Here is a 27,023-nt window from a genome sequence, read left to right as displayed (position 1 = left end):
CTCATTAAAGAGCCTGCCCGGTATCTTGGTGGTGGTTATGACAAAGAAACCACTAATTACCTCCTTCCCAGAGAATCTTAGTGAACCATTACTCCTGGTTCCCTTGCAAAATTCTCCCACACCCTTCCAGGAAAGTGAACTTTCATATCTTTGAAGCATGGTTTTCTTAAACCAACAGGTGTTATGCCAGTTGTACCAAAATGGGCAACTTGCATTTGGCTGAGTCTCTCCCAGTGGTTCCCAAGGGCATCTCATTACTAGAGCAATCTAGGGAGCTTGAGAACTGTTGGGTTTCCCTCCAGAGAATCACTTGATTGGTCTGGCAATGCTGCTCTGTGGTACTGCAATTTGGAATGCGTGGGTCTCTAGCCAGACCTGAAATCATCCAGGGGAGTCTCTGTGTCCATTCTACCACTTCTCACAAAAGTCAAACAGGAGCTTGTGCAAAGAGGTGTTTTTAAAAGTACACAGGCTGGGCTCAAAAATCTGGACCTCTGGAGGAGAGTAGAAGGGAGAACTGTAATAGTCAATGCCACATAATTTAATCTTGTTTGCCACATGCTATTTGCCAAGACTTCAAGGACTCAATGTAAGAGTGTTATTACAGCCAATGTATTGACGCGGTCATTCAGAAAAGCCCAGAACATGAACTCTCAGATGGTGGATTTCTCTAGAGCCGTGGTTCTCACCCTTGTTAATGCTGTGACCCTTTCATCAAGACCCCATGTTGTAGGAACCCCCAACCATAAAGTTATTTTCCTATGTACTTCGTAACTGTCATTTTGTCACTGTTATGAACCATAAGTTAAACACATGTCTTTTCTATTACCCCGCCCCACTGTAAAAGGGTCATTCAACCCCTTCCCTCAAAAGGGTTGGGATGCACAGATTTCGAAACACTGATCCATCGGATATTTGACAGATAACAGCTCACGTGTGTGTACCACAGATTCCCAGGGTAACCCACTAGCTACTGTTCAGCAGGACAGTAACACGGTTCATTTTGGGAATAACCACCCCCCTACTGTTTTCGTTTGAGGAGGTATTCCTGCAGCTTAGCGATGGGAACACTCTAAGAAGTGTTGTACACTCACTTAAACTCAAGTGCTCCAGGTCACTCACTTTATGTCCCTCTTGATGCAACCAGGAGTCATGGTAAACAATGGTAGAGTGGGCTTGTTGGCATTGGCATCACCACACTGTAGAGCTGTCTTGCACTGTCACGCTGAGAGTGCTATGACGGCTATGACATCACTAGGCGATACCGATTTTTCAGCTCCATTATAATCTCCGGCACCATCTTCATCTGCGTAGTCCCTGGTTGACTGAAAACCACATGGGCCAGGCAATAGTGGTGCACACCATTAATTCCAGCACTTGCGATTTTGAGTCCAGTCTAGTCTACAGAGTGAGTTCCAGAATAGCCAGGGTTACAAAGAGAAACCCTGTCTGGAAAAGAAAAGAAACAAAACAAAACAAAACAAAACCGGATGTATTGTTACACTTGCAAACGCTAGTCTTCCTGGACTTTACTGGACTTTGTTCTGACCTATTGAACTGCAATTAGGGGATCCCAGGAAACAGAAGTCAGATTAGCACAAGTGGGAATCTAGTGACTGAGGCTAATTGTATACCTCGGTTCAATGTGGGGCATTTATCAAGTCAAAACTTTGGTTTGAACAAGCAATCTTGCAACAGGCACTGGTTATGTACCTACAGGATGCCAAGCATTGTGTACATACAGGGATGGAAGGACACAGCGTTTGTTAGGAATGTAGTAACAGCTACCAGAACCACATGCTAATCAATTCAAGACCGCTACAGAGGGCAGTTCTTGATAAGTAGTCTTCCTTAGTTCTTTTTTCCTGGAGGCTTATTGACACGCCTTTTAAGTCCACAGCTAATGCCCACTCCTCATTCCAGTGAGTATCTTGAGCACTCCTTGTACACCTTTAAGGAATTTGATGTTTTGATTGTTAAAGCAAAGGTTCCCATTCCCTTATCTGCTCTCCCCTCCCCTCCAAACATCTACTCGCTGGTACCCTTTTCTCTCTGGAAAGCTCCAAACACCTGCAGTGATCAGAGCGTGCTGACTAGTGTGTTGAGGAGTTGGATCCGAAGGACAGCAAAGTGAGGAGAACGTTTTTCACGACCCTTGAGAACTCCCAGATCTTCCATGCAACCCTACGGGAGAATGCTGTTCCCGAGGCTGCCCCCACTGTCCCAACTTGCACGTTGGGTCTCCATAAGTCTGTTTGCTTGCAAAATCCTGCGCGACGGCCACACCAAATACCAAACCTTGGACAGGAACCAAACGGTCACTTCCCCGCCCTCCCAGCACAGTATGCAAATCCGAGCACCAGGAAGTAGCTGGGACCAGTCGGCCGAGCCCAGCGACAGCCAGTTCCTCTCCCACCGAGCCGGGCCTGTGAGCCTCCCGGCCAACGTTCTGCAGCTGGTAGCCTGCTGCAGGCCGGGCACTGTCCCCCGAGCAGTGTGCCCTTAAGTACTGGCTAAGCGTCCTAGGACCCGGGCCCGCAGCTGCTTCCCAGGCGGGCCCCTCAGGGCTATCCCGTCGCGTGCGTAGCTTTGAACCGAAGTCACCGTGGAGTTCCGCCGCCCCGAAACTTCCACCGCGAGCGAGTGAGTCAAGGGTTTGAGCACGGGGTGGGTGTGTAGGGTGGACCGGGCAGGGACTGCGGCTGGGTCAGAGACCGGAGCACAGGTCGCTTTCTTGGCTCGGGACCCAGGGTTTCGGTGCAGCCACAGTGCCGGCGGCCGAGGTCTCGCACTGTTTCTTGGTGGCGCTGGCGCTCGCCCCGGGTGGTGATAGCATCCAGACTCCTTTAGCCTGGGGAGACTGTGACTCGCCGGGGCGATCGAGCGGAGACGCGGGGGCGGCGACTCCGCAGGTGTCCGCAGCGGAGCGGCGCGGAGGCGTGGAGGGAGGTGCGCGCGGGGTGAGCGCCCCTGGGTCCTTGGCGTCAGTCTCCCGCATGCCTGCTCTAGCTTCTCTTGCATGGTAGGGAAAGGGAGCGCGGTGGAGATTCTAACGACAGTCACCAGGGATCCAGTATCTAGTCTCCTGGCCGGACCCTGGGTCCCCAAGGATGAGAAGGGGGGTTTGAACCCACACCCTCTCTAAGGCTGGCTGACGGCTTAAGTCCCTGGTGACTTGGGGCAAGGTGGTGACGTCGAACTGCTGCCATTGAGGCTGGAGCTCAACCTCCCGCGGAGCTCGGCTTCTGTCAGCCGGCAGAGGAGTAGTCGGATGCCAAGAGGAAGCTAGAGTTATTTTAAGAATTCAGGGATGCCTTTCCTTCAAAATGGGGGAAGGGTGCATGCGACAGTTCCCACTCGCCTGCCTTATCTTGGCTGACTGTAGTGGATTCCCTATGTTGCTTGTGTAGTGTTTTTTCCAATAGTCCCGCTACTCTGGGAGCTTCTGGTTGTCTCTTCATTTCTTGGAGTACCCGTGTTTGTAATAATTATTATGCTAATCCGCCCAACTTCCTTGCTGCTCAGAATGCAGGTGGGAATCTAGGCCATGAAGTCTTTCAGTTCGTGTGTGACCGCGGATTATTAAAGTTCCCGGTTTGGGTTTCCTCCTGTTTGACAATGAACCTACTTCAGAGGTTTAGTACACTGAAGGTCCTCGGACATTCTCCGTGTACAACTGATCCTCTATAAAAACGGAGGTCTTTGGTGGTTGGCAGTTTGGTGATTTTTAAACTTGAGACCACTGAGGTGAGCAAGCTAACTTTTGAAAATCTACTTAATAAATACTTGACAGGTGCTGCCTCAGAGGTCCCTCAGATCCCCTCAGTTCAAGAGACCCTAAGACCCAACATGGAAGACGATGGACCCTTTGCTCAGCTAGCTGTAGGGGGTTTTCTCTCTGTGCAGTCAACACCCATAACATGTTTTAGGGAAATAGGCTCTACCCTGTGGGGTGCAGGAGCTTCCTGAACCCTTCTTAAGTGAGAGGAAACTCTCCTCCCCCTAAGATTGCTGCCTTTCCAGGTCCTCATTTGGAGGAAGGCAGGGTGATTTGGGGGTTTTGTTGTTGTTTTTAAAATTTGGCTCACAAGAGTCTTGGTGATAAGCTGTATGTAAGTGGAGTAACCTTCTGAGCCACGGAAGAGGACAGCAGACGTGAAGGAAGAGAGGTCAGGAGCCAGGAATACTGAGTTGCGGTGTAGGGACTATTTGCCAGAGCTGAACTTTTGGACCAGCTTCTTGGGCCATGGATTGAGTCAGCATTCCTCAGGGCAGCAGCAGTTACACTGGTGTCCACGTTCTTGGGCTTGTCATCCTGACAATGTCAATGCCAAGACAACAACATTATCTGTCTTGTTCCATACAAAGTCCTGGTTCCTGGTGCTTGATTAGTGCTCAGTGAAGATTACGAGGAAGGAGGAAGGAAGGCTGCCTGCTGGATACACTGAGCTGGGGCCTTCTGATTCCTCCTTCTGGCTTGGTTTCTGTAACAAGGGTAGGAGGACATTGTAGAATTGCACCTCCATGGAAATCTGGTTAGGACTGTTCGCTATGTGGCTTGGAGAAGGTAAGACAGTTTCTATAGAGGCAGTCACCCTAATGTATATTAGAGTCTTTGGGTGCTTTGTGATACTCCCATGGCCAGTGGTTCCCTTTTAGCAGAAAAAAAAGGGTCCTGCACAGCTTTGCAAATCAGAGACTTTCAAGACCTAGTTCCTGCGGTGTTTGTGTTCAGAAATAAATTACAGAAACATCTGAGGTTAGAGTTCGTTCTTATAGAAATCCTACTTGAAACCATATGATCATGTATAAGCCTGTGCTGATGACAGAAATAGGAATACAGTATGCACACGTATACAGCATAAGACTTTGTTACGGCTCACTGGGACCAATGTGTCCTCAGATGCATAGATTAACACAGCACGGAAGAACATTAACCGGTGACGGATTAGCAGTGGGACCAGCCACAGCCTTTCTGAGCAGTTCTTAGCAATGAAGATAATGCTTTATTTTACTTATTTATTTACTTGTTCATGACTTCGGAGGCTTTCTCAATGTTGACTTCATTTGGACGCCCTCGTGGTTCCCTACTAAATAAGCCAGGGCAGACGTGAAAAAGAGATTCAGGAACTTGTCTCAGTTAAAAGGTTAAGTGGTCTTTGGATATTATAGGTATGTTTTTCCTGCTTTGCCAGTAGTCAATTACTTAAAATAAATATATCATTTAATACGCATTTGAGAAAGAGAATTATGAAGGAGTTTTCTTTACTCATTTGGTAGCTATATATGTAAGTAGGTCTTCAGCAAGCCATCTTCGATATTTTCAGCAATGTTTCTCCTGAGGTGCGGGCAGTCTGTAATAACTGCTATGGTGATAAACTTTATGTCAGATGCAACTGACTTGGTTACAACACTTACTAGTCAACCAGAAATTTCCAAGGACTGTCAAAAGAATTCTCTCTGCCATCACTAGAAATATCTTGTCCATGAACTCTACCAGCTCTCCGTGTTGTTAAAATAAGAACACCATTCACGACGGAAATAGAAAACCCATAAGACCCATGTAGAAGACCATGTGTCTGACTTTCTGGGTGTCTGCTGTGGGCAAGTCAGCATCTCAGGGTACGTGTGTGCTCATTGCTTCCTATCTTTTAATGAAGAGAAGGAAATGGAAGAGGAAGCTCCTTTTCCAGTCAGAAATACTGAAATACTGCCTAGTTTCCTGATGCTTAAATTGTGAAACTGAACTCTGTCGTCATTTCTAACATTGAAGTTCCCATTTGAGGGGAGACACTCAAGTGTAGAAAATGGGATATTAACTGAGGGATTAGAAGGTATGTAACAGGTCAGTGTCAAGACTTATGCCTTCTCTCTTTGTCTTGAGATAGCTAGAAGGACTTTCCTACAATGTTGAAAAGCAAGCTTACATTATTATATCAAATTCTGGCAAGTATGGCCTCCATAGCCTTAGTTCTTCATTCTTAGTCATTCGATCTTTTCTACATTTTGCTCTGGCTCTCCCTTTTCACCCTTATCTTATTGGATAAGCCATTGACTTTGTTGTTTGCCATGAAACTGCTTCTTGAAAGTTGTGTTCACAGTCAGGACATACTTCTCTGGAAGTCCTGCTGACTTTACTGTGTTTTATCAACTGTTGATGCCTTTCCAGGGTGACTCCTGCCATCTTACGAAGGCATTCCTCTCCCCACCATTGGCATGATGCTGGTCGATGAATTATGGGAAGAGATTAAACTTGTTCTCATTGTTGTGTCCACAGACGCTGGTACCCACAATCACAGTTCATAAGGCTGAGGTCCCTAATTGGTATTGTTATGAATAGTGTCATATAAAATCACACGGATGAGAAAATCATAGTCATTTGTCTTGTTTTCAAGACCTCGTCTCAAAGGTCACAGACATACCTCAAACTTACTATGAAGCAGAGGATGAGCCTGGACTCCTCATATAGCTTACCTACCTTTAAGTGCAGGATTCCAGGTGTGTGACACCATATCTGTCTCACACATCAGTTTTGAGAGACAATTTCCTGAATGTCTCATTGACCACAAGGGAGCCTTCTTATGTGTGTAGCCTGGAATGTTTTATTTTATTTTCTCCTCTACAGTTTATACTTCAAAGTCACTGTTTCCCTCTGTGCTCAATCCTACCTTTTCATAAGCATCCAAAATGTCCCTGGTCACCTTTCTGACCCCAGGAAACCCTGACTGGAAGCTACTCTTGAATACACCTCCTCTATTTCCCGCCTCTTTCTGTACTAGTAAGACAGTTGTTGGGAAGCTATACCAACTTGAAAGTGATACTTCTGAGTGCAGAAAGTCCTCAGGGGAGACTGCAGAGGTGGATTGGTGTTCACTCTGGTTCCTGAAGCCCTCATGGCTACTTGGTGCTTGGGTTAAGTAGCTGCCCCACTCTTCCTGTAAGTGTTAACTCCCGTGAGACTGAGGGAATGAAGAAATGGGTCTCTGAGAGGCTCTCTGGAGAGGGAGGACTACTTCTGCTTTCCACGGGAAAGCTGTGTTGCTGAGAACAGAACTCAACCAGAGAAGCAAAAGGAAGTGATACCCTCCACACCCTGCACCATCCAGTCATTTGCTTGCGGGCCCCTCCCTTCAAACCACTCAGAGTTGCCTTCCCCTTGGGGTTCCTTCTACCAGCCCTGCTTGGTCTGCAGGTTCATAGCCAGATTTCTTTGGAAGGAGACAAGGGGGATAGATAGAGGGAGGGAGGGAAAAAAGAGGGAGAGTGCACCAGAGGGAGGAAGGGTGCAGACTCTTCCCAAGCAAGACCTCCAGCAGGAAGATGTATATTTTGAAATAGACAGTCTTGATTTTTCCAGCACCAGAAAGATGTACGTTTTGAAATTTCCCCTCGTGGAAATTCAAAGTAAGATTTTGAAATCTTTAAATGTTCTCACAATTCAAGATCTTGACTAAAATAGTTTAAGGATTTTTTAAAGCTCCTGAATTATATATAGTATTTGTTAAACTCTTCGAGTGCAGCGGTACTGTCTTACCTCCACAAGCACAATCTCTCTTAAAAACATATTTAACTTATGCCTATAGCACATAAAAAACCAAACAGATAAGCAAAAGGACATAAAAAAATGACTGAGGAGCTTTTCTTTTGTATCAGAGTGGTTGGGAGTCCTTCTGAGCCCGCTTGGAGAGCTCTACTGGGCTGCAAGCCAGCAGAGATGAACCTGGGTCTGGCTGGAGATTTAGTAAAGAAATACAGATTCAGCTGGCTAGGGTGATATAGACCTATAGTAGCTGCTATTCAAGAGGATGAGGCAGGAGGGTCATTTGAGCTCTGAAGTTTAAGGACAGCATAACTAAAACAATGAGATCCCATTTAAAAACCACACAATCCAAATCCACATTAAGGGGCATGTGTCCATGTAGTGTGTAGTTTTTGCTACATCCACTTTATGCTCCAGGCGGAAGGTGCTCCAGTCCTGCCCAGGTTCCCTTGGATCTGCAGATACACACACACACACACACACACACACACACACACACACACACACACTTGTTTTTCAACCTGCCTTATGGCTCAGTTGCTGGACGCTTCCAATCTCCTGCTGCTACTATGCCCTTCCCAATATTCTTAGCTCAGCACCATGAATCTGCCCTCAACTTTAATTGCTCAGTTACCTTCTCCTTGTTCAAGCAACCCAAAACCTCCCTCAGCTTTACTTGCATTTCTAACCTCTGCCTGGGGAAATGGCCTGTGACTGCTCAGCCTGAGATCTCAATGTGGCTGGTCTCCTTTTCTCCCTCCAAAGCATGGTGAAAATCTCCCTCTTCTTATGCATCTGCTAGCTTGCCTATGGAGACCTGGAACTCGATCCTCTTTCCTCTGCCCAGCAATCGGCTCATGGTATCTTTATTGATCAATCAAGAACTAATTGGGGAACAGGACCTTAACATCAGCACCACCCACTACATTTTCATACAAAGGAATATGCCTCCAAATGTAAATGCCTCAAATAGCATTTGATTATGCTTCCCTATATAGCAAAATGCTCCCCACCCCCTTATCATGTGTTTGTGTGTGTGTGATTATATAGGGAGGCCTGAGGTTGGGACTCCTTATTCACAGTTCTTTTATATCGTTATTTTAGGGCAGGGTCTCTCAGGCTAACCCAGAGCTCTCTAGTACAGCTAGTCAAGCTAGCCAGTGTCTTCAGGAATCCTGTCTGCCTTCTGAGACTGGGATCACCTGTGTGTGTATTCTGTGGCCCCTTGTATCAGCTGCAAGTGTTTTAGCCATGGAGCCGTGCCCCCTCCCCCCACCCCCAGCCCAAAGGTGCTTTTTAAGAACCGAATACAACTGAGGAATGCTGAGAGTAGGAATAGCCTTCCCTAGGGAAGAGCCCCTTATGCAATATGAGCAGTAAGTCCTGAGATCAGATGCTTACAGATAACATTATACAAACTGAGCAAGTTACATTAATGTGTTTAGGAACACACACACACACACGTGTAACAATTAAAGAGAAAGAGGCCATGAATTTGAGAGACTGCATGGGGCAATGCATGGTAGACATTAAATGGAGAAAAAGGAAGGAGGAAATGGTGTAATTATAATTCCAAAAAATGATAAAAAATAAATTTTAAAACATTTGTAACTGATACATTAACGTTGTATACATTTGTGAGGTACCCTGAGATGTTTTAATACAGGTACGTCTACATTCTATGTTTATAGACTCTGTCCCTGCCATAATTTGCATGTGGGATGTTCTTTAATGTATCTGTTTAAAGTGTCACTCCCAGCTTGGTGCTATGTGGAGGAAATGGGAATCCCCAGAGGAGGACATCACAAGAGGTCTCCAGGTCCTTTTTGCTGCACTCTTGGAAGCCATAGTCAGTTCTCAGACTTCCAGCTTCCTCCATTTTATTTCATAGTGTTGAGATGAGTGTGTTTTCTGTGCCACATTCTTCATCAACAATGTGCCTCTTTGTCATTGGCCCAAAGCATAGGGGCCACAGATTATGGGCTACTCCACTCCAAATTATATGCCAAAACAAAATGCTTCCTTTAATTAATAATAATAATAATAATAATAATAATAATAATAATAAGCTAAATACAAACTGAACATGATAGCATTCCTTTAAAAAAAGCATAGGTGGGAAATATCATTTATAACTCTATATATCATTTTTTTATTCTAAAGTCTTCATAGTGTTTTTCTTTTCTGGGAGGATGAATGGGTGATGATTTATTTATTTATTTACTGTGGTTAAACCTAGGGCATTGTGTATAATAAGCAATCATTCTACCACCTGCCTATCTCTTCCAATTCTCATCCTTATTTTATTTCACATGTATTTATTTGTGTGATACTGACAAGCATTCTACCACCAAGCCTAATTAGTCTCTGTCCCTTTAAAAGTACTCAGAGGACCTCCTTCATCCACCCCAGAAAAAGGAGGAGAGGAAACACGGGGGTTTACCCCGGGTGCAGAGCTCCAGTTCTTGCTTGGAGGATGGATGTAAAATGCCCAGGATGCTGTTAAATCCCACACACAAAGGGTAGCCTGCTGTGTTGTCTGCTCTGCTGTCCTGTGAGCCTGGAAAAATGAGGCTAACAAAGGGTGCTCTTTCATGACAAAACAGGACTAAAAGTACCCCAAATTAAGATGATGGGATACTTTTATATCTCAATAAATGCATTTTGGGTTAAAAATATGTTATTTTGAAAGTGACTCTCTAAGTTGCCCGGGCTGGCCTTAAATTGAACAGAATACACACAATTAACACATGGCAGTGCAAAGAACTGCAGACACAGTGACTGCAGGAGTTAGGGAAGCCAGGGGACTGGAGTGGCCTGCAGGCTGTTCATAAGGACTGGGCTGTTGTCCTTAGTGACCTGTGGATAATTGGTACCAGGACCACTCAAGGATGTGTTTGTGTGTGACCTCACACACTCTCTGAAGTTCACGAACCCATCTCTAGATTACTTATGATACATAAAACCATAGAAAGAGTGAAAATACTTGTAACGTGATATTCCTTTTTAAAATTATTTATTATTTGATGTATGTGAGTACACCACAGCTGTCTTCAGGCACACCAGAAGAAGGCATCAGATCCCATTACAGATGGTTGCGAGCCACCATGTGGTTCCGGGAATTGAACTCCTGACAACTAGAAGAGCAGTCTGTGCTCTTACCCACTGAGCCACCTCTCCAGACTCCTAGCAAAAGAAGTCTATACTTGTTCAGCAGTGGCATATTTTGTGACTATTTCTGTCAGGAGTTAGTTGAATCTGCAGACATGGAATCGTGGATATCAAGGCGGAGAGTAAGTGTGAGCGGCATCCCAGAAATGTAAACATGGAGGACATTTTCTCCTCTCCATCTTCCTTCTCTTCCCATCCTTCCCCTCTTTCCCTGCCTTCTACTCACCTCCCTCCCACCCCCTCTCTCTTTTCCTCCCTCCTTCCCTCTTTGTTTCTTCCCTTTGTTTCTTCTTTTTCTCTTGGACACAAAGTCTTACAAGATACTCTAGGCTGATAGTTAGACTGCTGTCCCTTTCCCCCAGTTCTCCCATGTGCCGGGATGATAGGTTTGTGCCATTATGTCCTGCTTTAGGAACAGTCCTAACTTACTTTTATTTTTTGTTACATATCTTGCTATATACCCTAGGCTAATCCTGCACTTGCTGTGTAGCCCAGGCTGACCTTTCTGCCTCACCCTCCCGAGTTCTGGGTTTATATATGTGTGGCATCATGACTGGCCAGAGCATTTCTTTAGAAAGTTCTGTGATGTTCGGTGATCCATTTAGCTAACTTTTCTGGAGTACCTCCTGGGAGCCCAGCTGGTATGGATGGAAATACAAAAGGAAGAGAGAGTGTAAGGAGGAAGACACACTGTGAATGACCAGGATTGGATCCTGAGGGAACATTGGTCTAGCTCTGGCATTAGACTTTGTCCTAGAATCTTTAATAAGGCTTGGCAGGAAAGTCCCTGACAAAAAATGATGGACTTTTAAAGATGAAAGAGAATTTCTAGTAAGGAGCAGTCCCTTTAAGTCATAAGCAGCATCCTGACATGTTTTTATAAAGCTTCTATCATCCATCTATCATCTATCTATCTATCTATCTATCTATCTATCTATCTATCTATCTATCATCATCTGTCTATCTATCTATCTATCATCTATCTATCTATCTATCTATCTATCTATCTATCTATCTAGGTTAAGACAGTGCTTCACTGTGTAACTCTGGCTGCCCTGAAATTCACTTTGTAGACCAGGCTGGCCTTGAACTCAAAGAGATCCATCTGTCCTGTCTCTACCTCCTGAGTTCTGGGATTAAAGGCATGTGCCACCACTGGATATAAAAAGGTATTTATGATATAGAATCAGGAGGCAGCTGGCACTTCCATAGCTCTACAGAGGTGACTAAGTAACTGAAAGACTCAAAGCCAGAAAATAATGTCCGTTGTTGCTTGTTATGAGAACTGTAGACTTCACCTGGGATCCTCAAGTGGATATACGATAGCCACGCTAACTACTCCAAGTAATGTTGGCCTTGTCCAAATGTTTGTCTACATGCCATTTGAATAAGAGCTCTAAATTTTGGGGCAGTCACCAATCTTTGCCATTCAGTTTAAAGGAGAAACTATTGTGACGAAACAATCTGGGACCAGTTCTATAATATATAGCTTGCTAAGAGTATCACCACAACTGGGTACGATATTTGGTTAAAACTAAGCAACCACTTGCATAATTAGGTGCAGTGTATTGAGTGCCCACAACAACTACTACCTGTGAGATTCTGTTCATCTTCAACTAGAATAGAGTTTAGAGTGTCACCCTGATGACTCTGGGGCTGACCCTTCCTAGCTGTGGTTTGCTGGAAATTTACTGGCCACGCTCTGGGAACTTACATTAAACCTTGAAGATTGGTGGTAAGAGGTCCACGTTGTGATAAATTCCAAACTGGATTTGAAACATAGAGCTAATGGTTATAAGTGTTAGTGGAACAGGAGAAAGGTTTCCCAGTATGGCTGGCTACTCAGAAGCAAAAAAAAAAAAAAAAAAAAAAAAAACCAAGACCAAAACCAAAGAAAATAAAACCAAGGAGAAAAGAAACTGATGGCCAGGATGTGGAGAAACTGGAACCCTTAAGCATTCATATTGGGCAATTCAAATGGGGCAGCCATTGAAGGCAGTTCCTCAAGAAATGACACAGCAATCCCACATCTGGGTGTACACCCAAAAGTGGAGCTCTTGAGTGATGTATGTCCACCCATGTTCAGTGCAGGGTAATTTAGAATAACCAAACAGCAAGGAGAAGTGTGCTGTATGTACAGTAGGCTATTTAGCCTAAAAGGGAAAGAAATTCTGGCCCTTGATATAACATGAATGAACCCTGAGGATGTTTTCACAGTGAAACAGGCCAGTTACCAAAGGAAAAAGTAATGTGTGATTGCTCTTATGTTCATGGACTAGTCAATCCACCATGGATAAATCAATAATTAGGATGGTAGCTTCTAGGGGCTCTGAGGAGGTGGGGATGAGGAGATACTGTTTAATAGGCACAGAACTTCAATTTTTCAAGATGAAATCGGTTCTGAAGATAGATAATAGCAATATCTGTGCCACTGAGCTACAGCCTTAAAATAGTTCAGGGGTAAATTTTATATATATATTTTTGCTGAAAATTCTAAAGAACGATTTTTAAAGTTTATGTACAGGAATCTGGACTGAGAGTGGTCTTGAGGATACATCACTGAGTTTGATAAATGATCTTTCTTCTGACTCAGGCTTGCCTAGCAAGCTGGCTGGTGTGTCTGTCTTTGTTGTCTTAGGGTTTCTATTAGTGTAACAATTAAAAAAAAATGACCAAAATTAACTTAGAGAGGGAAGGGTTTACTTCTTTGTACACTTCTGTATGGCAGCCCATTATCAAAGGAAGTTAGAACAAGAACTCAAGGCAGGAACTGAAGCAGAGGTCATGGAAGATTGTTGCTTACTGGCTTGCTCTCCATAGCTTAGTCAGCCTGCTCTCTCATGCCACGTAGGACCATCTGCCCAGGGATGTCACTGTCTACAGTGAGCTAAGCCCTCCCATAACAAGCATTAGTCAAGGCAATATTCTCACAGACTTGTCTACAGACCAGTGTTTTGGAGGAATTTTCTCAAAAGTCCTTCTTTTCAGATATGTCTTGGCTTGTGCCAAGTTGACCCAAACCAACCACCACAGTGGAACGCTTGATCACCTCATTCAGTGTAGGTCCCTGCAGATTTCTGACAAAGTAGGATAATGAGGAAGGTTTACTATGATAGAGCTTACGCTGTAGAAGGTAAGGAGAAAGGTTCTTTCCGTTTCCTTTTTAAAACAATCCAGCTTGCCTTCAGGGGTTCACCTGTTAAATAGAGTCTCAGTCCTTAGAGGTTTGTCAGGGGTTTCCCTAGAGAACCCTGTAGAGTTCATCAGGTTAATGGCTTCTAAAGGTACTTTCTGATCTAATGATTCTGCTGTTTCTCATTGATTCCATTTCCCTCTCTCTGGTAAGCCTTCTACTACTGAGCTACATCCACAGCTTGAAAGAATGTGTAAATGCATACTCGCTTATTTGTTTATGTGGATGTTCACGTGAGAGGGTGCATTGGGAGGAGCTCCTATGCATATTCGTGTACATGCGGAGGTCAGAGGTAGATGCCAGGTGCTTTCCTCAACCGTTCCATCTTCTTTTAAGACAGAGTCTCATTGTGCCTGGAGCTTATAGCTTCTTCTAGAATGGCCAGTCAAGGGTCTTCTTCTCTCTGTTTTCTCAAATTAGGATTTCACGGAGGTGTCACCTCACCTGGTTTTTTTCTTATAGGTTCTACGAGTATGAGCTCAGATTCTTAAGAATGTACAGAAAGATATGTCCCCAACCCCCTTGAAAGAATATTCCTGTTGGAAGTCTTCCTCATAGACTTCGGGGAGCAGGGGGTTCAGGGTGGAGCATCTCATGTTAAGTGACGCTGTGTAGAAAAGTACAGAAAGAGGTGTCTGGTGCAGTGCAAACTTTGGGGCAATGACAACCTGACCAAGAAGCTGTCATGTTGGCATGGGGCTGCCCATCCCCACACAGGACTGCCTATCCATCACAGGGCTATCTCACAGGCATCCCTCTTCCTGCTTCTCCTTTTAGTTCAGTTTCCAAGGCAGGGAGATTTTTAACAACACAGTGTAAAGGACTGAAAAGCAAGACCAAGCCAGTTGGTCTCACACATAAACAGGTTTTCACACCGTGTGTCTAGCTGATGCCATGATTTCCGCCTGTTGGGCTTACTGCCATTTGAGGAGAGAGCAGGTCTTGCTCTGTTGTACACTCTGTCTGTGCAGTTGTATTCCTTACACCTCAGTTTGATCTGAGCCTTATTTAAATACTGTTTATGTATCTGTTAACTAGGAATGTTAGTCAGCACTGACTGTGTATACATAGGTTGTTCTCCTACCTAGTTCTCACAGTGAGGCTAATTCCCAAATGCAGATGTGCCAGTAAGACTGGGTTTTACAGACTCACTGACATCAGGCATCCTGTGAATGACATAGCGCCCGTGTCTGCACCACCCTTTGAAGCTCTGTGGATTCAGAAATTCTCTTCTGAGGTCAAATCGGATCCATATTCTGATGTCAAGGACTACAGCATCTTTGTTACTGGCTGTTTGGTTTCTGTGTGGGCTACTTTGCATATTTGACTTCATTGGGGGGCAGGGAGCATAATGTAACCTGTGAAATTTGTGAATCCAAGAAGCCGTGCTTTATTTATTCATCATTCAGAAAACATTTCTTGGATGCTCAGCGCTCATAAATATGCATGTGATTGGCTGGCAGTTATAGCTACCGCTTCTCAAAAGCAGAGTTGTTCCATATATAAAGCCACGCCTCCACACCCTTGCCTCTGTATCTTCAATTTGTACCCAAATTTGGATCGAAAATATTTCTTAAAATTTGCACCGGTCAAAGCAATTACAGCTCTTTTGGTTGTTATCCCCTGAATAACACAGTGTAACAGCTACTTACACAGCACTTATAATGTATTAGGTATCGTAAATAATCCAGAGATGATCTCAAGTATGCAGTAAACGGGAGTAGATTATATGCAAATGCTACACTATTTTATATAACAAAATTTGAGCAACTCTAGGCTTTATACATTGCCGTCCCACTGATATTGAAAGACAGCTGTACTGGGAAAATTAAAGCGTTTCTAAAAATCAAATGAAAAGACTAGATTTTTATTTCAAATAAAATATGGGCCTTCCAGGCAGTGGGGTTGTGGGGAAGCTATTTTGGCTGTGACAGCCTGCAGGGATGCTGAGTCTCTGAGTGGACAGCTCACAGCCCTTGACTTCAGTTCATTTCTTCTCACTAGAGAGGCCTATGTTCAGCATCTCCATTCCAACTGCCAGTGCCTGTTGGCAACCACAGGTGCTGCCAAGGGCCAAGTAAAGAGTGAGTCCTTGGAAGAGAGGGGTGTGTGGGACCCAAGAGCCGGAGCAGCACAGCATGATTTCCGTGATTTCCGAGGGAGGAAGTGAAGCCTCGGCTGCATTTCAGGAAGACAGCAGAAAACAGCAGCTGAAATGGACTCCTGCTTATCTTGGCAAAGACTGTAGGACATGGACCAGTACCAAGATAAATTGTGATAAATGTCCATTGTCACGAGAGTGTGTGATGTCACAGCTGAGAAGCAGGAACTGGAGTGAGGCGCTCAATATTCCAATGTTAAAATATTGGCTGATATTTCTCTAACTCTCCTGACTCCATTTTCTGTCATATAAAATAGTACTAAGGTTTGCTGTTCCATCTAGTTGTTTAAAAAATGAAATCAAACTAGGTGAACTTCATCTTATTGTGACAAAGTACCCAAAGTATCAAACTTAAACACAGAAAAAATGACTTTACTTCCTGGATTTGGAGGTTTTAGGCCAAGATCTAGTGATGTCGTAGCTTGGGACTCCGAGGAAGCTGTATAGCATAAGGGAATGCATGATAGACCGAGTCAATCACATCTCATGAGCCAAGCAACAAAGAGAAAGGAAGAAACAATGTCTTATGATTCCCAGATGGCTTGACCTCATGGAAGGCTCAGCCACATAAAGATCTGTACAGCACATTTCAATATCACCACCCTGGGAGTGAGGGCCTTTGGGGGACACTCATCTGAACTGTACTAATTCCTGGGAGTTTTCTGAGGACGCTTAACTTACTACAAACATTTGGCTCTTGATTGATTGGTTGGTTTGTAGTTGTTCTGTCTGTCTGAAGATAGGCTGTGTGCTGCCTAAAGTGTTTTAGAATTCTTGGGCTTAAGCAATCCTCTTGCTTCAGTCTCTCAGGTACATTCCACCATGTTTGGCCAGGTGGCTGTGGTTTGATTGAACTATAGTATCCCCAGTCTTTTGTCAGTTATAACATTTCCCCCAGCTACCCCCTAGCCATGTCACCTTGCCCTGCCTTGCATTTTTACATCATAACCATCCTGTTTGAGAAATTGAGATCTGTGTACTCAAAGTGAAATTCACTTTTAAAATGTTAGGGCAGGTTTGGAGGGATGATTCGGTTTATAAAATGTTTGCTGAGAAAGCATGAGGAACTAAATTCACATCCCCAGAATCCATGTAAAAACTGACCTGCCACTGTACATCCTCAATGGAGAGAGAAAAGGACCCTGGGATTCACAGGCCAGCCATCCTAGCTAGGCAGTGATCTCCAGGTCCTGTGAGAAGAGGAAGAAAGGAGGACACTTAATGTCAAAAACTGGTTTCAATGGGCATATGCACATGCACCAGTCCACAGACATAAACTGACATGAGCTTGTATACATGTCCTTGTATACAACCCCTAATCCCCCCATCCGTGCACACCCCCCACACACACACACAAGGGAGGAAGGGGGCACAGGAGATGGGCTAGGGAAAAATTAGAGGTCTGGGTATATGTGCTGTATATGGGAGTCAATGGAGTTTTTTATTCTCCTTCCACATTATGTGGCTTTTGGGACTCAAACTCAGGTTGCCAGGCTTGTGGTGCAATCACCTTTTCCCTACTTAGCTACCTTGTAGGCCCTTCTTTCTTTTTTGAAAGAGTCTCACATGCTGGCCATTAACTCAGGGTACTTCTGCCTTAGTTCCACAGTCCTGGGATTTCGGGTGTGTCACAAAGCCTGACAGAAAACTTTTTATTCTTGGATGACTCTCAAGCATTGTGTGTGAAGGGATAGGAGGTTTTCTGGGTGTTGTTCTGTTTCTCGATTTGTTTCCCACATTGTATAAACACACACATACATACACACACACACACACACACACACACACACACACACACACACACACACACACACACACACCTTGCCTAATATAGCAAAGGTACACTCCTAGGCTCTTCCCCTCTATTTAAAGTGGCTAAATGGAGAACCCATACTTCATCAGACAATTGTCTTTATGTTAGTTTAAGGGCCACATAGATTCTCTGAGTGAATACTGACCTTAGCCAAAGTTTTTCCTCACAAAGTGGTAAGGAACAATCATCAGTACATTAAAGTGTATTTGAGGTACCCCATGGGGGAGAGAGCTGGATTCTCAGACTTACAGACACTCCTGAAAGCTCATTAGACACAACTACTCCTGCCCACATTCCTAACCTAAGAGGAATCCAATTAGTGTCCTCTTTGGCCTCTGGGCACAGGAACCTAGGAGCAATCAGGGGTAGGACCCTTCAGGTTTCTGCCTGCTCCAAGAGCTGAAAGCCAGTCACCAGGAGTGCTGACACACCTGAGAGCAGAGGGAAAACAAACTCTTCTGCTCCAAGCAACCCTCCTGAAGGCTTCAGGACACACAAACGCAGGAGCAGCTCTCTGTTCCCAGATCCAGCAGAAAGAAAACAGGTGTACAGGAGTGCTGACACAAAGACTTAAAAGAAGGTAAAGCCACTGTCAGAGACAGCAAGAGGAGCTAACACCAGAGACAAACTGATGGTGAGAGGCAAGCACAGGAACCTAAGCAACAGAAACCAAGACTACTTGGCATCATCAGAGTCCAGTTCTCCCACCAAAACAAATTCTGGATGTCCAAACACACTGGAAAGACCAAATTTGGATTTAAAATCACATCTCATGATAATGATAGAGGATTTTAAGAAGCATATTAATAACTCCCTTAAAGAAATACAGGACAATACAGGTAAACAAGTAGAAGTCCTTAAAGAGGAAACACAAAAATCTCTTTAAAAAATTACAGAAAACATAACCACACAGTGGAAGGACTTGAAGAAAACCATCCAAGATTTGAAAATGGAAATAGAAATAATAAAGAAAGCACAAAAAGAGAAAACCCTGGAGATAGAAAACCTAGGGAAGTGATCAAAAGTCATGGATGAAAGTGTCACCAACAGAATACAAGAGAAGACAGAATCTCAGGGGCAGAAGAAACCATAGAAAACATTGACACAACCATCAAAGATAATGTAAAATGCAAAAAGCTCCTAATACAAAACATCCAGGAAATCAAGGACACAATGAGAACATCAAGTTTAAGAATAATAGGTATAGAAGAGAGTTAAGATTCCTAATTTAAAGGACCAGTAAATATCTTCAACAAAATTATAGAAGAAAACTTACCTAACCTAAAGAAAGAGATGCCCATAAGCATACAGGAAGCCTACAGAACTCCAAATAGAATGGACCAGAAAAACATTCCTCCTGTCACATAATAGTCAAAACACCAAACGAACAAAACAAAGAAAGAATATTAAAAGCAATAAGGGAGAAAAAAATCAAGTAACATATAAAGGCAGATCTATCAGAATTATACCAGATTCTCACCAGAGACTATGAAAGCCAAAATATCCTGGGCGATGTCATGAAGACCCTAAGAGAACACAAATGTCAGCCCAGGCTACTATATCCAGCAAAACTCTCAATTAACATAGATATTCCAAGACATTCCATGATATTCCATGACAAAAAGCAAATTTATACAATATCTTTGTACAAATCCAGCCCTACAAAAGATAATAGAAGGAAAACTCCAACACAAGGAAGGAAACTACACCCTAGAAAAACAAGAAATACTCAATGGGGAATACTCAATGGATGAGAATCACCTAAAGAAATGTTCAACATCCTTAATCATAAGGGAAATGCAAATCAAAACAACCCTGAGATTCCACATCACAGCAGTGAGAATAGCTAAGATCAAAAACTCAGGTGACAACAGATGATGGCGAGGATGTGGAGAAAGAGGAACACTCTTCCATTGTTGGTGGGATTGCAAGCTGGTACAACCACTCTGGAAATCATTCTGGAGATTGCTCAGAAAATTGGACATTGCACTACCTGAGGACCCAGCTATACCATTACTGGGCATATACCCAAAAGATGCTCCAACATACAACAGAGACACCTGCTCCACTATGTTCATAGCAGCCTTATTTATAATAGCCAGAAGCTGGAACAAACCCAGATGCCCTTCAACAGAGGAATACATACAGAAAATGTGGTTCATCTACACAGTGGAGTACTACTCAGCTATCAAAAAGAATAACTTCATGAAATTCAGTCAAATGGATGGAACTAGAAAATATCCTTCTGTGAGGTAACCCAATCACACACACACACACACACACACACACACACACACACACAAAATACACACATGGTATGCCCTCTCTGATACATGGATATTAATGCAAAAGCTTGAGTTACCCAAGATACAATCCACAGACCAAATGAAGCTCTTGAAGTAGGCCAACCAATGTGTGGATGCTTCTGTCCTTCTTAAAAGGGGGATCAAAAATATTCATGGAAGGGGATATGGGACAAAGTTTTGAGCAGAGACTGAGGGAATGGCCATTCATAGCCTGCCCCACCTGGGAATCCAGCCCATATATGTACAGCCACCAAGCCCAAACAATATTGCTGATTCCAAGAAGTGCATGCTGACAGGAGCCTGATATAGCTGTCTCCTGAGAGTTTAAGCCAGAGCCTGACAAATACAGAGGCAAATGCTAGCAACAAAGCTTTGAACTGAGAATGGGATCCCTGTTGAAGGAATTAGTGAAAAGATTGAAAGAGCTGAAGGGGTTTGCAACCCAATTAGAACAGCAACCAATCAAAGCTCCCAGGGACTAAACCACTACCCAAAGAGTACACATGGACAGACCCATGGCTCCAACTGCATATGTAGCAGAGGATGGCCTTGTTGGACACCAATAGAAGGAGAAGCCTTTGGTCCTTTCAATGCTAGGCCCCTCACAGTAGAGAAATGTCAGGGTGGGGAGGCAGGAAGGGGGGTCGTTGGGGCAGGGGAACACATTTATAGAAGTGGGGAAGGGGGACGGGATAGGGGGCTTATAGACAGGAAACTGGCAAAGGGAATAATATTTGAAAGGTAAATAAAAAGTGTATTTTTTAAAAGTGTATTTGAGCCAGCCATGGTGGTACACTCAGATCTGAGTTTAAGGTTACCCTGGTTTACAGAGCTAGTTTCAGAGAAGCCAGGGCTCCACAGAGAAACCCTGTCTCAAAAAGATAAAATTAAACCAACCAACCAAAAAATAATGAATAAAAACAAAAAACAAAAAGCCCTTTGCGTCATTTGATTCTTTTTGATGTTATGAAAAAAATCAGATTTTATATGCAGGCAAGTAATGTTTTTCTATTATTTCTATTAAGCCTATTTATTTTCTGTGTACTGTCATTTTGGCTGCATACATGTCTGTGCCCTGCTTATGTGCCTGGTACCGAAGGAGACCAGAATAGCGCACTATATTCCCTGATTGTGGAGTTAGCACCATTGTGTGCTGGGAATTGAACATTGTGTCTTATGGAAAAGCAGCCAGTGCGTCTAACAGCTGAGCCATCTGACTAGCCCCCCTACTGTGTCTTAGCCTCTCGGCTACAAGTAAAGAACAGTTTAGGTGTTCATCTGAGTGACCATTTAGGACCAGAGTGCTCTGGAATTTGTTTTTCAGTCTTTGAAATAAATGAGATACCTATGAAATACCTTAGCTATGGGTTCTAAGCCTGCACATGAAACCCATTATGTTTGATGTGTGCCTTATATAGCCTGCAGGCTCGGTGGGTCTGTGCTTTGACTGCAAGCTATCACATGAGATCAGGGCTTTTTCTTCTTGTGGCTTTTATTGGTGTGTGAATATTTCAGATTTTGGAGCACTTCAGGTTTCCACTTCTTTTGTTTTAATTAGAAACATTCATTACCATGTTCATGCTTCTTTAAATGCCATGAAACTAATGTTCTACAGAGAAAGCCCAAGTTCTTGTCTCCATGTAAATAGGCATCAGGCTTCCTATGAGGTGGTTCCTGGGAACTTGACTGTAAAGATTTTGGTAGCTGGACACATTTGGCTTGTATTTCCTTCTCGTTTATTCTCCATTATTCTTCAACTCTGATATCCCTTGATTTAAATGGAAAACCCATGGCTTCCTAACACTCCAAAATACTCAGTTTACTGAAAAGGCATACAGTACTCTAAACCTTTAAAACGACCTTTAAAAAAGTTTTTATCTTTAATTATGTGTGTATGTGTCTTGAGTTTAGGGAGTTCTGGGTGCTAGTGAGCTGCCTGACACGGGTTAGGAAAGGCTGGGGTCCCTTGCTTTTACCCATTGAGCCATCTCTCCAGCTGCCCAAAATAGCTTTTTACCGTCGATGTGTTCATTACTGCTCTTATTGCCATGATGAAATACTCAGGGGCACAACTTAAGGAAGAGATGGTTTAACTTGCCCCACAGTTAGCCTGCCCACTGTGAGGGGAAGGGTGTGGCTGGGAGGGAGTGAGGGAGTGAGGGGACTCTGGTTGTGATGGATGAATGCTTTCCTCCACTTCCCCTTTTCATTCAGTTCAGCATTGCAGCACATGGAGAGACCTTCTCACAGACAGAGAAGGTCTTCTCTCCTCGATCAAGCCTCTGGTCACTCCCTCCCTGGGGTGTGTTACCTGGGTGATTCTTAAAATCTGTCAACTTGTTGACCATCGTAATCAGCAAATAGTTATTTTACTTTTGAAAAGAATAACAAAAGAAGAATATATACTTGATGCTAAGAAATAGCAATATTTTTCCTGGCTTTGTTCCTTCAGTCAACTTTTACATTGTTTTATATAAGCCAGGTGTGATGGCTCTTGTCTCTAGGATCATCTACCTGTAGGTCAAGACTTAAAGATCCCTTGAGCCTGGAAAACTCCAGGCAAATGCTTTCAGTGATTTGTTCACAGGCTCTGGTGTTTTTCAAATTGAACTATTTCTATTGTAACTCACTTAACTTTGCAGACTTTGGGGGTCCGATTTATATTGCAGTTTCTGGAAACCTTGTTGGGAGCATGGGGAAAACTCTTACCATGTCCTCCATTAAGCCAATTAAGTCTCTTGTCTCTTGATCGCCCTCATCCTTTAAGATGGCAGTGCGGCCTACCTCAGAACAAATGCCACTAGGAGGGAGCCTTGCAGGAGAAACCAAGTTTTCAGTTATTACGTGATGTTGGACATGGAACCCAGGGTTCAGTCTCTACTGTGGAGCAATGCCCTTTGTCGCAAACCTAACTCTGAAGGCTATGCTATGATCACCTTCTTTTGCCACATTCTCTTGTACACTCCTGCTGTGAAGATGATGGCACCGATGTCCCTCCCAGCTTTCCTTTAGGGAAGGTATTGGTGAGCTTTGGGTTCCCCACCTAAGTAACAGACTGGTCCACAGTTTCTTGGGGTTCTCACAGGATACAGTGAGGACTGCCTGATGCGTCTTCAAAGCCCTTTTCTTCTCCACAGGCAGCACCAGGAAGGTCTACTAGATAGGTACACACCCATCTCAGGACCCGGTTCCACAGTCGGAGGCACAAATCCTCACTATCGGAGACATAGCATTAGGCAAGCCACTGTCCCACATCTCCTGTAGCCACAAGAGATTCGGTAATTAATGATAGAAGTTCATTTTGAAGTTTTTCTGTGGATATGTCCAAGCGTAAGAGAGGCTAGATAAACATTTACTTTTGTTTTTTGTTGAAACTAGAAACTAGTAATTATTTAGACCACAGAAGTTTTGGACTGGGCTTTTTTCTGTATAGTCTCGCACTAATTTTTTTTTTTTTTTTTTTTTTTTTTGAGCCAAGGTCTTGCTATGTTGCCTGGGCCTCTCTCAAATTCCTTGAAGTAGCTGGAACCGCATGCACGTGCCACTGTGCTTGAGTGTTATTTATTTTTTAATACTGGGACTTGAACCCAGGTCCTCATGCACGCTAGGCAAACACTATAATTTATATAACTGGTCTAACCCCCATCATCACAAAATTTCTTTCTTTTATCTCTTTCTTTCTTTCTTCCTTTCTTCCTTTCTTCCTTTCTTTCTTTCTTTCTTCCTTCCTTCCTTCCTTCCTTCCTTCCTTCCTTCCTTCCTCCCTTCCTTTCTTTAAATGCAGGCTCTTACCCTATAAGGCCAGGCTAGCCTTGACCTCCCGATCCTCTTCCCCACCCTCTATGTCTCACATCTTCATCAAATGCACAAAATAAAGCCCTTTCAAGGACCGTAGTGATCTGCACCCAGATGCACGCTTTGACTTGAACCACCATTGTATTTTGAAATGTTTGCTAAGGGAGAGAATGTTTGGACAAACGAAGACGGACAAGGGAGACACTCACACCAGGGTGATTTGTTTCCCTGCGTTGTTTAGTCTCTAGGAAGTGAAAGAAACTTTCTGGCTCTTAGTCCCTCGCATCCTTCCCGGGGGACCTGAACCCCACTGAGGGGGCCTCCCGCCTCCTCAGCTGATGAGAGATACGTGCAAAGTCAAGCCGAAGCTCTCTCCTTCCATGAGTGGTTACTCTTCAAGGAACAAGAGAGCAAGGGAGCCAGGGCTTGATCCATTGGGCACAGACAGGAAAACAAGTCTCTTCTTTAGCTGGAAAATTTTTATGATGACGCAACATTGTGAATGTTTGTTTTACCTTCTTATAAAGCAATAATTAACTTTTACTCAAAAGTCTAGTGAAGCGGCAGTCAGCTATTAGATGAGCACACTCTATTAGATGCCTAGTTTCTTAGAAGGTGTTTTACTCACGCGTGTTACGGACGAGGGCGCTGGGATGCACAGATACTTACGAAGTAAATGGGACATGGGTCAGCAATCTCAAACGCTGTGCTTCCACACGTAGGAGGCAATGCCCTTGACTTTGGTCTATCAGTTGACTTTTGAAAAACTCACAATAAATAGGAGGTAGGGAATATTTTTGGAGCACGCCCTGTGTGCATTTCTTATTCTAAACACTAGCCAAGCTTTGAGTCATTTGGCCATGGCGCCTTTATGAAATAGGCGAAGTTAGTCTAGTGTACAGATAAGGTTAAAGTGTCACTGTGGTGTTGCTCAATGAGGTGGGGCTGGAACCTGAACCCAGGAATCTGCCCTCAGGCTTAGTGTAGCTATAAGAATGGGAGGTTCAGATGCTGACTTGGGAAGGCAAAGGCCCAGACACTCCAACCAGGCAGGGCAGCACCACAAGATGGTTCTGCTTCTGCCAATATGTGCCAGCTTATTGTGGTCACAATTTAAATAAACACAGAAATAAATTCAATGAAATTAAAGAGAAATTTGAAATGTTGAGTCTACATCGTGATTAGTCAATGTGACCCATGTTGACTTCAGCAAACACTTAGTTCCTACCCTATTACAGTTGTCACCATTAATTGGGAACAAATATTTCTTGCTGTGTTTCACCTTTCTCCTTGGCTGGCTGGTTTTCTGCTTGTCTTTTTCTTCCTACCTGACAGATGCTCTTTGATACTGGAATTTGGAAATGGTACTACAAAATCTTAAACATTGAGAGGTTGTTAGATTTCTATTTAACAGATTGCTATCAGCAAAAGGAAGATTATGTGGTTTTATAACTGAATAGTTTATCCTCCTCCTGATTTCTTGGTGGCATCTGTACAACCTGTATAGGATATCTGAGAAAAACCAGTTTATTCCTAAGAAAGGAAGTGAATTTCATGACTGCTGCATACACTCAAACAGCTCCTGTATGGAACTCCTGATGCTGGGTAGCCGATCTCTCCGTGTATCAGCGGTCACTCTCTGACAAGGATAACAGTTAAACAATGACTAAGGCCACAAGTTCGCATTAGAAAAGAGCAATATATTTAGATTTCCCCACTTTCTTTCCTTGCCAGGGTATCAGATGATTTGTTTACCAAAAGCTTAATTTCTCGTCTCAATGAAGTCAGTATAAGTATGAATGTTTTTACCACTGACTTGGATACAGAAAAAGATTGATGTGTCAGGTCGTGTACTTAGTACTTGTCCCTGGGCATCAGATGCCCTGGAGCTGGAGTTACCTGCAGTCGTGTGCTGTCCAGTATCTCAGGGGCTGGGAACCACTGACTCATCTCCTCAGCCCCAATAGCCTGAGTTCTTGCAGGCCTCCCCCTACCAAATTAGCATTTAAGCTACAAATAGGAGACTCTGCAGTTCTATCCCCAACCCCATAGGCAGCAAGAGCCACATGGTAACCCCACCAGTGCCAAGCCTTATACTGCCAGCTTTGTAGGGGCATACAGAAAGGGATCCCACGCCATTGCCCAAGAAAAAGTACTGAAGAGGAGGAAGAGGAGGAAGAGGAGGAAGAGGAAAAGAAAAGAAAGAGAAGGAAGAGGAGAAGCAAAGGGAGGAGAAGGAGAAAAGGAGGAGGAGGAGAGGAATAGGAAGAGGGAAGAAGAAGAAAATGAAGAAGATGAGGAGGAAAAAGAAGGGGACAGAGGAGACAGAGGAGGAGGAGGAAGAGGAGGAAGAGGAAGAAGAGGAGGAAGAGGAGAAGGAGGAGGAGGAGGAGGAGAGGACTTCATTAGAATCCAGGGATGGTTAGTAAGATGCTTCTGTAAGAAGCTCTGTGTTGCTCTGATTTCTTTTGCTGTTATTCTTTGAGTTCAGATATGAAGCCACAATGGAAGTGAATAAATTCTAATCCCCCTCCCCTCCCGAATAGGGCACAGAATGGTAACGCCATATGGGATCATTATTATAGCCACCATCCTACAAGAAACCTGAAGTAAAATCCACCAGGTCCTCTATTGCTTTGATTTTAGTTTATAGGTTCAGGTCAGGGTGAGGCAATGTCCCCTACACTGTAGTTCTTCCTAGTTGTCTCTGCCCTCTAAAGACACCTTGGGTTTTGGGTGGGACAGGCTCACTCTCGCAGACAGTATTGCTAGGGCCATTTTGTGCATAAAATGGGAAAGCACAAAGCTTCTGTCACTCTGGGGATGTCCTACTCAGGGCTGAACTGTCACGGAGCAGGAGGCCTGCTCTCTTGTCTTGATTCTAGCAGCTCTTGCATGCTTACACTCTGCAAAGCAGCCCACGAGTGAGGAAATGTACACAGTAGGCAGCCATGAAGTAGTTCCCTGGTAGCTCCATCACTCTATAGTTTTTTCCTGTCGTTTTGTTTCTTTTACATGTCAGATAGGGTACCTGTCTCATCAAG

The 27,023-nt window shown here is 43.9% G+C and overlaps 1 protein-coding gene across 2 annotated transcripts in view; it reads left to right on the top strand.

Annotated features, from left to right (window-relative positions):
• The first annotated feature begins 2,362 nt into the window (after positions 1 to 2,362).
• Positions 2,363 to 27,023, top strand: part of Lyn (LYN proto-oncogene, Src family tyrosine kinase) — a 111,409-nt gene continuing 86,748 nt past the window's right edge. For both annotated transcript variants that reach the window (XM_032907812.1, XM_032907811.1), the window contains exon 1: positions 2,363 to 2,643. The gene's annotated coding sequence lies outside the window, so the exon portion shown is untranslated. The remainder of the gene's footprint in view (positions 2,644 to 27,023) is intronic.

Source organism: Rattus rattus, chromosome 7 (genome assembly GCF_011064425.1).
Source record: "Rattus rattus isolate New Zealand chromosome 7, Rrattus_CSIRO_v1, whole genome shotgun sequence".
Taxonomy (NCBI): domain Eukaryota; kingdom Metazoa; phylum Chordata; class Mammalia; order Rodentia; family Muridae; genus Rattus; species Rattus rattus.
This window is presented reverse-complemented; position numbering and strand designations above follow the sequence as displayed.